The sequence below is a fragment of the Argentina silus genome (genome assembly GCF_951799395.1).
Source record: "Argentina silus genome assembly, chromosome: 9".
Lineage (NCBI taxonomy): Eukaryota > Metazoa > Chordata > Actinopteri > Argentiniformes > Argentinidae > Argentina > Argentina silus.
The window spans coordinates 4,087,417-4,097,416 of NC_139663.1; the positions used below are offsets into that span (position 1 = coordinate 4,087,417).

General features: G+C 51.2%; 1 pseudogene across 1 annotated transcript in view; it reads left to right on the forward strand.

Moving 5' to 3' along the window:
• Positions 1–10,000, forward strand: part of LOC310809431 (zinc finger protein GLIS2-like) — a 24,134-nt pseudogene that overhangs the window by 8,955 nt on the left and 5,179 nt on the right. The gene's annotated exons all lie outside the window — the stretch shown is intronic.

Below are 10,000 nucleotides of genomic sequence, written 5' to 3' on the forward strand. Positions count from 1 at the left end.
GATCTAGAGAGATCTCTGAAAACATGACCATTAAAACAGCCTTAACCTCTCTTTCCATCTCTGTTGAGATCCATTGGGTTGGATAAAAAAACGTGTGGATGTATTCAGCTCCATAGAAAAAGGGCTTAACATCAATGGCCTCTCTCATACAGAACATACAAAACTCATTCGCTTCAGAAAGGAAATATGGTGGAAAGGGGGTTCATTTGGAAAGGTATGGCTGGATGACCCCCCAGAGAGTGTTAACATGCCTGCCCTGACATACTGTATTCATGCTTTGAAAAATAAAGCTGTATTTTCTACTGCCGGGCCTGGGTGTTGGGTTGGCTTTCGGATCCCTGCGATTGCGTGAGTGAGTGAGTCAGTCAGTCAGCTGACGGTGGAGTGGGAGAGAGCACTGTCACTTCCGTTTCACAGCCAGCTTCCAGTGTCCTCGTCAACCCCGGTCACAGCTGGTTCGTGGGCTGATGAAAGGAGGTGAGAGGATACAGGGTCCCCTTCCCTGTATACGCACACACACACACACACACACACACACACACACACACACACATACACACACCGTATGCTATATGCCACACTTTCAAAGGCTGCTTTAATTTAATAGCATTTAATTGAGGTCTAGTAGGGAGTCAAAAAGAGCGCTTTCAGTTTCTCCGTAAATATACTTCAATAACATGTTTACCTCAAGTGGAAAAGATTGGAACATGAATATGCCTAAGCTGTAAAACGGAGCCATTAACTTTAATCGTGGGACTTTTTCTTTCTCACTCTCTCCCACTAGTTCTGACAGCTCCAGACTTCTCTGCTCCCTTGCTCCCTCCCTCCCTCCATCCCTCACTCTCTCTCTCTCAGCCTCTCTCCTTTCCTTTCCTTTCATATTGAGGGTGGTGTGTTGCGCCTCGCCCCTGCTTGGCGAGCAGACTCCAGACCCTGTGATTGCACTGCCTGTAGGGAGAGGCCACGGGAGAGGACTGAGGAGGGAGGGGGGGGGGGGGGACAGGAGGGAGGGAGGGAGGCAGAGAGAGAGAGAGAGAGAGAGAGAGAGAGAGAAGGGAGGGAGAGGGAACAGGAGGCAGAGAGAAAGAGAGATAGAGAAGGGATGCAAGGGAGGGATAGAGTTTGGGATGGAGGCAGTGATGGGGGAAGGAATTGGAAGATTGATAGAGTGAGAGGGAGGGAGGAGAGAGGAGGGATGCTATTAAGAAATAGAGAGGAGAGAGAGACAGAGTGAGTGAGTGAGTGAGGGAGTGGAACTGCTCTCAGGGAAGGGAGAGGGAGTGTAGAAAAAAGAGAGGGAAGGGGGGCGAGTGTAGGTAAGGGAATGCATTTACTCAACTAGAAGAGGAGGAGGAGGAAGAAAGAGAAAGAGAGAGAGAGAGAGAGAGAGAGAGAGAGAGAGAGAAAGAGACCCAGCAGAGAGTGTTAGTGGGAGGTCAGGGTGAATGGATCTCTCTGATATCCCTCCAGCTCGTCTCTGTCAGACACTGGTCTCTCTCTCTCTCTCTCTCTCTCTCTCTCTCTCTCTCTGTCTCTCTCCCCCGCTGCGTTCACATTGTACGTGGTTAGTGTTGTGCTCTGTGTGGCGTGAGTGTGGTTTGTTGTGAAATGTCCCACGTTACTGTGTGATTACTCACTGCTTTTCAAAGCCTACTCTACTGTTGTGATAAGCGCCTTCAGGTCTAGTGTATGGAGGTTATAGGGTCTGTGAGGTGAATCATCCACCCTGGAGGCTAACTGTTTACGGATGAGTGCATCTACATTAACAGAATATCTGTCCAACTATCGTGGCTTAGTATAATATTGCTGGGTTGAAAGGTTGAGAGGGTTTTTTTTTTTTTCCAAAGAACATTTGGTGGATTTGCCGAGGTTAGAGAGAGTCAGTGTTTTTTTCAGAGCATCGTATCTTGTTATTGAGTGGGAGAAAACATACATTCAGATAAATGCACATGCTTGTGCACGTGTACCGTGAGGGACACACACTCACACGTCACATCTCGGCTATGAGGGAGCCTAATAAAGTGTCAGTGGCTTGGGGAGAAGTTTCCTACCCCTATGCCAAAGTGCTCAACCCCACACCCCTTGCTATACCCCCTGCCCTCTCTCCTCTCCTCCCCTCTCCTCCCTCCATTTCCTCTCTTCCCTCCCTCCCTCCCTCCCTCTCTTCTCCCCTCCTCCCTCCACGTCCTTCTCTCTCTAGATTGTCCATATGACACGTCATCCTACAGGCTACATCTATTTCCACTGTTGTGATAGAATAGAATAACTTGCATGCTGTGTAATATGTAAGACACATTCTACTGAATTACACATGAAGACACATTCGAAACCAAGTCCATATGGCCACAGATAGAATTTCAACCATGAATTTAGAAGGAAGAAAAAACAATATGTCTCCATATCCCTTATTCATATCCAATGGCCATATGAACAAATGCTAGTGATCATCGCAGGCCATGTCACGTATCTGTTAGAACCTACCTGGCAGTTTACCTGACGTGTGACCTGCTTCATCCCCTGTCACCCTCCCCTATCCCCTGCCAGCCCTTCCCTCCCTCCCTCCCTCCCTCCATCCCTCCATCCCTCCATCCCATCCCGCCCCTATCCCTCCATTGCCCTCCGCCAGAGTCAAGTCAGGTCACATAGTGTGTTGTAATCTCGGCCTTGGCTGCCTCACTGATGGACTGCAGTGTGAAAACCCATGGCAGCTGGCTGCACTCAGACCTGCAGGCTCTCATTCTCTGTGTGGGTCAGCCAGTGATGCTGAGTTGACCAGTGGAGGATCAGCAGAGATAGCCTCCATGTTACACGTTTGTTCTGTTTAGATTAGATTTTTACAGAATCAGATCTTTTTAAATGGTCTTTTTTTCCCCCATCGTGTCTGTGAGCAGAACCGCAACAGAGGCACAGAGATCAGTGATAGTATATCTTCAAGGGGATGTTCCACTGGTTTTGCGTTTGCGTGGTGAGCTCGCTGTTTGTTCCCCTTAATTGCCTCCTCCTTTCTTTAGGTAGTGCTCCCCTTTGACGATAAAACCACAGCTCGGGGGGGCCCTCCCTCCTCATCCTCTCTCGCTTCCCTCCCACTTTGGCTGCCTCCCTTCTTTCCTTCTTCCCTCCTTCTTTCTTTCTTTCTTTCTTTCTTTCTCTGGCCCCCTCCCTCCTTCCCTCCCTCCCTCCCTCCCTCCCTCCCTCCCTCTCTCCCTCCCTCCCTCCCTCCCTCCCTCCCTCTCTCCCTCTCTCCCTCCCTCCCCTCCCTCTCTCTTTGGCTCCCTCCTACCACCTTCCCTCTCTCCCTGCCCTCTGCCTGGAATTCCTCAGTGTCTGAGAGTTCTGGCTGGGGGCCATGAGTAGCTCAGTGAGAGGCTTCCTGTTGCAGTCACTCCCCACTCCTTTACTCATTCTTCCTCCCTCTCTCCCTCCATCCTTCGCTCCCTGCCTTACCCCCCCCCCCCCCCCCTCTCTCTCTCCTCCTGCTGATAGGTGTCCATCCTGGGCCATGTCCTCTTGGGCCATGCCCCCCCCCCCCCTCTCTCTCTCTCGCTTTCTCTCTCTCTCTCTCTCTCTCTCTCTCTCTCTCTCTCTCTCTCTCTCTCTCTCTTTCTCTCCTCCTTGCGTGTGGTGTAATTATGTAATACCCTGCAAGTTCCTGTGTGCATTTTTGCTGTGAAAGAGGAAGAAGAAATGTATGGACTGACAGAGAGAAAAAAACAGAGAGTCCTGGGTCACAATGGACACAAGGGAGGGGTCAGAAAGAGAGAGAGAGAAGAAGAAGGATGGTGCAATAGAACAGACATAGGAGAGGGTGGGGGTTGGGGGTGGGGGTGTGGGTGGAGGCTGCAAATAGAAAAACAGAAATACTGTTCCATACAGGGAAGGAGGAAGATGTAAATATATAGAGGGAGAAGAGGGAGTGAGGAAGGGGAGATTAGAACGTCAAAATGCAGAAAGGGGAGGGGAAATAAAGAGAGAGGGAGATGGAGGGGGGGGGAGAAGGAGAGAGAGAGAGAGAGAGAGAGAGAGAGAGAAAGAGAGAGAGAGAGAGAAAAAGAGAGAGAGAAAAAGAGAGAGAGAGAGAGAGAGAGGCCCAGTGAAGGCAGAGTGGAAACTGAGGTTTCCTGTCTGAGGAGGCGGCTGGCTGAGGAAGACTGGGGGCAGGAAAAAATCTCTCAGCTCAGGGTTTGTGTTTGTGTTTGGGTGTGTGTGCGTGTGTGTGGAGTGAGTGATCCTCCAGGGGAGGAGTGGTCTGCTGAGGCTGTGGTTAGGGTGTGTGTGTGTGTGTGTGTATGTGTCAGGGGAGGTGGGGTCAGGCAGGACTCCTGCTTGGATGAAGCTGGACAAGGAGAGAGAGAAAGAGAGAGAGGAACGAGAAGGAGTGAGACACTGAGTAAAAGGACCAGAATGGTGGAAGGCTCAAGCCATTACCTCCTGTCCCATGGTTATTGCAGAAAACAATATCGGGAGCTGTGGAATCCTCTTAAAATGTTTGAGGTCAAAGTTAACACCCCAGCTTTATTAGACACCTTCACCCAAGGCCCTCTTTCCCACCTGGCCTGTGTTGCAGTTTAATGGATACCAGAGCCCAGCAGGCCTGAACATAGCCCCTAATGCTGAGTGACATGACCTGAGGTGTGACCACTTTCTCCATTGTGTGTCAAAGGTGCACAGTTTCACTCAGTACCATCTCTTAACAGGTGGCATCTCATGAAACTGTATGGAGAGCGTGTGCTTGTGACTTCTTCTGTGATAAGATGTGTTGGTGTAGCTTCTGCAGCACTACTAAATATGGCTTGGGAGGTGTTCCAGATATGGAACAGTTGTGAACAATGCAGCTGGTTCTGTGTGAGAGCCAGGACTAAGGGCCTCCCTCCTCAGATGGTGAGATAGGATCCCAGCCGTCAGTGTGTGCGTGTGTGCGTGTGTGTGTGTGTGTGTGTGTGTGTGTGTGTGTGTGTGTGTGTGTGTGTGTGTGTGTGTGTGTGTGTGTGTGTGTGTGCGTGCGTGCGTGCGTGCGTGTGTGTGTGTGGGAGTGTGAGGAGCCTCAGGGAGAGATCCCTCCTGCAGACCACCTCCCAGGGCCACAGCAGGAGGGGGATTCAGTTACAGCTGGTTATGGTGTAACACACACACACACACACACACACACACACACACACACACACACACACACACACACACACACACACACACATACACAATCTATTACGTAATTGTCATATTACTATGACTCATTATCATTGGTCTCAGAACCTGCTGTTGTGGTCTGATGTCTATAGCATCTGGCTAGGCTGACATATGATACAGCGTGGATTTCATCTGATCTGATAAGCAAAAGATCAGTGGGTCATTGCAGGGTCAAAGGTCACTACTGGTCCATATGACCTCAGCCTGGAATGATGGAGATGTTGAAACACACACCCTCTCTCTGACCTGGTCCTTCCCCTCAGCGTCACCCTCCACCTCACCTTCCACCTCACCCTCCACCTCACCTTCTACCTCACCTTCCACCTCACCCCCCACCTCACCCTCCACCTCACCTTCCACCTCACCCTCCACCTCACCTTCCACCTCACCTTCCACCTCACCCTCCACCTCACCTTCCACCTCACCCTCCACCTCACCTTCCACCTCACCCTCCACCTCACCCCCCACCTCACCCTCCACCTCACCTTCCACCTCACCCTCCACCTCACCCCCCACCTCACCCTCCACCTCACCCTCCACTTCACCCCCCACCTCACCCTCCACCTCACCTTCCACCTCACCCTCCACCTCACCCCCCACCTCACCCTCCACCTCACCCTCCACCTCACCCACCACATTACCCTCTACCTCACCCTCACCCTCACCCTCCACCTCACCCTCACCCTCCACCTCACCTTCCACTTCACCCTCCACCTCACTCTCCATCTCACCTTCCACCTCACCCTCCACCTCACCCCCCTCCTCACCCTCCACCTTACCCTCCACCTCACCCTCACCCTCCACCTCACCCTCCACCCCACCCTCATCCTCCACCTCACCCTCTATCTCACCTTCCACCTCACCCTCCATCTCACCTCACCAAAGGGAAGTGGGTGGTTTTGGGACTTCCTTAATGGTGCGGACAGAAGCAGAACAGGCCTGGGGTGGGGGTTGGGGGGGTGGTGGGCTGGTGGGATATGAGGGGTCTAACAGACACAGACTTCTCATTCAGCCCCTCTCCCTCCCTCCCTCCCTCCCTCCCTCCCTCATACCATTACTGGCCCCACACCCCCCACCCCCACACTCGCCCCCCTCTCTTCAGCTGCTACAGCCTGTGTTTACTCTGCTGGGGAGGGGGGGGGGGGACTGGAGGCGAGGGGGGACAAGGGGGGGGGGGGGGCGAGAGGCGCTCTGAAGGGACAATGCAGCCTTTCAAAGAACTGCCGACCCCACGGCAGAGTAAGGAAGTCTGCATGGGGGCCGGCCAACACCCCTTCCCCAAACTTCACAGCCGCCCGCCAGGCCGCCACTGAGCTGGGACACGCCACGCCCTGAGCCCCCCCTCTGAGCTCGCAGAAGAGGTCCTTCTGGATCCCCACCCTCCTCGGATCCAAAATCCACACAGTGGGAGTCCCCTCCAGCCAGGCTCTTCTCATAAGCCATTACCATAAGGGTTTCCTGAGGTGAAGCTACAGCGGTAACATGATTCATGATTAATTTACTGTAGGGCTGAATCACATCAGCTTCTTCCTCTCTAATGGGAACATCACCACAGCACAGCCAGCCTCCAGCTAAGTGGAGTCATTCTGCATAGAGCTGTTTTTATCATGTGTTGAGCTGAAGTCTCTCCCCCAGACAGGGTCTCAGAGGGGTCAATCGTAGTGCTTTCATAGCATCATATTATAGCCTCAATGCTACTGTTGTATTTGACTCTGTGGACCATTTGGAACCACGGCTTTTAACTGAATCCATAGAATCCTTCCCCAGGGTCCCGTGCTTACTCTCCCTTCTCTTTTTCCAGAGCATTGCAACATTCCAACATACCCTATAAGAGCCTGGGCTATACCACCTTGGGATTGTTCATTTTTAGGGGGAGGTTATCACATGAAGCTGGATTTGGCTTGATTTGGTTGGGGTGGGCGAGCGGGAGAAGAGAGAGATGATTTATAGCAGCTCTCCTCAGGGCTCAGACATGGCCCTGTAATGGGTTACACGTGGATCTACCAGCTACGCTACGCTAGGCCTTCTGTGAGAGGTGCTTTTGTGTCTGAGACCCCTGGAGCGACATCTGACCTTGTAGCAACTCACTGATAGGTCAGTCCGCCCCAGAGTGGGATCTAGGAGCACAGGTTGCCCCCTTGAACTGATCTAAGGCCAGTTTTGGTCTTTGCCCCCTGTAATGCTGAAGGTAAGGTACGGGGAGTGGTCCGCTTATCCTAGATCTGTGCCTCAGGGTGAGGGATTTAGCCGTTTAAAGGGGATGTCGGGTGATTATCTGCTGCTTTAGATGAACAATAAACCCCAAACCACATCGGAAGAGTGTGTAATGTGAGTTAGAGAGGCTTACAGTGAGATCCACCCAACCTCCCAGCTGTGATTTGCACCCGCTTTCCTCCAGAGTTGGCTAGCGAGGGAGAAAGTGAGAGAGTGAGAGTGAGAGAGAGAGAGAGAGAGAGAGAGAGAGAGAGAGAGAGAGAGGAAGGCAGGGAGGGAGGGAGGGAGTGAGGAAGGGATGGGGAGAGGGAGAGAAAAAGAGAGAGAGAGACAGAGAGAGAGGGAGGGAGGGAGGGAGGGAGGGAGGAAGGGATGGGGAGAGGGAGAGAGAGAGGGAGAGAGAGAGAGAAGCAGGATATATGTGGCCTACTCTCTGTGAGCGTTGTGTCCTCTTTACCTCAACCATCCTAATAGTACTCATTTTAGGTATCTAACAGAAATGTTTCCCCACATCTCAAACTCTGACTTGGTTTGGTGCACTACAGCTTGTTCCTTTATCTGACCCGGGTTCCTCTCTGACCGTTGGTTTAAACAGTCCGGTGTGTTATCAGCCATTCCACTACACAACAGGTTACAAAACACTCCTATTCAAACAGCATGTGATTGTGTGTTTAATTTTGGGGGGGGGTTTGGAGTATGGAGCAGCTGATTTTCCACAATGTTGACAGATGAGGGGTCAGACATAAGCATCTGTCAACTCAGGACACCCCCCCAGGGAGGATATGTAGGTCATTTTAGGACACCAGTCTAGATTAGATATCAAATGTATGACGATTATTAACTTCTCACCAGGGTATACGTATCTCATACTACTTTAGTAACCTCAATAAATGTCCAGGTTGGTCACGACGAGTAGATTAGATCCTTGGGAAGTACTTAACTGACTGAAGGACCAATCAGAGACGTAGTGGCTGTACTCAGTCCCCACAGAGGGCGATGGTTAGAGGTGTAGAGAGTCCTTTGAAAGGATCCATTCTAATGCCCCACCTGTGTGACCTCGCCAGGGGAGATAAAACAGATTGTACATTAACTCTCTTACTGACCTCACTATGGCTGTCATTTAATTGGTCTACTGTGTTAGTAACATTTATGATCCTTCTGTTGATCAGATTCCAGATTCATAGTTTTGATTGCGAGTAAGGCTAGGAGTTTTCACCATAACCCCTATAGTACGTACGGTAACAGTGTTGACTAGCTCCCCTGAAGTTCTGTAGTGAGCGACCCCAGTATGATGATTCTGTTCTGATTCAGGCCTTTCTATTATTAGGTTATGACTGTAAGTTGCTGTGCTTCAGACATTTAGATGAACTTCCCCCAGCCACTATCCATAAGCTCTTTGTGTCGGAGCACAGGTCATGTGGCTGTGTGTGTGTTTAGGTATTAGTGCTGCCACTGCTGTTACTGCTGTTGCTGCTGTGTGTGTGTGTGTGTGTGTGTGTGTGTGTGTGTGTATGTGTGTGTGTGTGTGTGTGTATGTGTGTGTGTGTGTGTGTGTGTGTATGTGTGAAAGAGAGAGAGAATGAGAGGCAGATCTCAAAGATAATGCTGCTCTGTGTACATATGTGTGTGTCGCTACCCCTGAGTGCGTGTGTGCGTATGTGTTTGTGTCATCCCCCCCCTATCTCCTGCTGATCTGGCCTGTCCCCTCAGGGCTGTAGTGAACTTGATGACCCCTCTCCCCTATGCCTCCCAGACACCACCGCTCCTCATGTGGCCAATCTCAAAAGACCACCTGTGTCACCCTGTGTGTACGTGTGCGAACGTGTGTGTGTGTGTGTTTTGGAGAGAGAGTGAGTGTGTGTGTTGGGGGGGGGGGGGGGGGGTATGTGTGGAAATTACAGTAGGATTAATTGCATAATGTGTGTGTATGACTGAGTGTGTGTGTGTGCGTGTGCTTGCGTGGGTGTAGCAATGGGGGAGTAGCTATGTGTGTATTAGGGCTGTGCGGCAGAAATATAGGACACGCTGTTACTGTGTGTGTATCAGGAGAGAGCAAGAGAGAGAGAGAGAGAGAGGGAGAGAGCTGGCTCTATGCCTTTGAAGAGCTGTGTCCCCAGTGAACCCATTGAGAGAGAGAGAGAGAGAGAGAGAGAGAGAGAGAGAGATAGAGAGAGAGTTATAAACCCACCAGAGAGATATTAACCCAGGGGGGTTGGTCAAGTGTTTGTGTTTAGACTGAAGTTTAGAGTGTAGACTGTTTTTGACAGGACCTCATGAATTAGTATGTATAGTATGTGGATAACTTGATCATTTACAAGAGTCACTTATTTGGCTTGTCTGACATTGGAGTCTCTGAGTGAATTGGGGTCTGAAGGGTGATGTGGTAGGGATTTCTAGAGCTCTGGAGAAGCAGAAATGGAGTCAAGCCATGAACCAGAGCAGGGATCCAGAGGTGAGTGTGTGTTGTCCAGAGAGCCCTGGAGGTGGGTTCAGGGGTCAGTGTGTTTTGTAGGTCTGAGTGGGGGCTGTTGGGGCTTTGGGGGGTAATTTAGTTGGGGCTGAAGGGTCAGCAGGGTTGGAAGGTGCAGACCAGGGGGTTAAG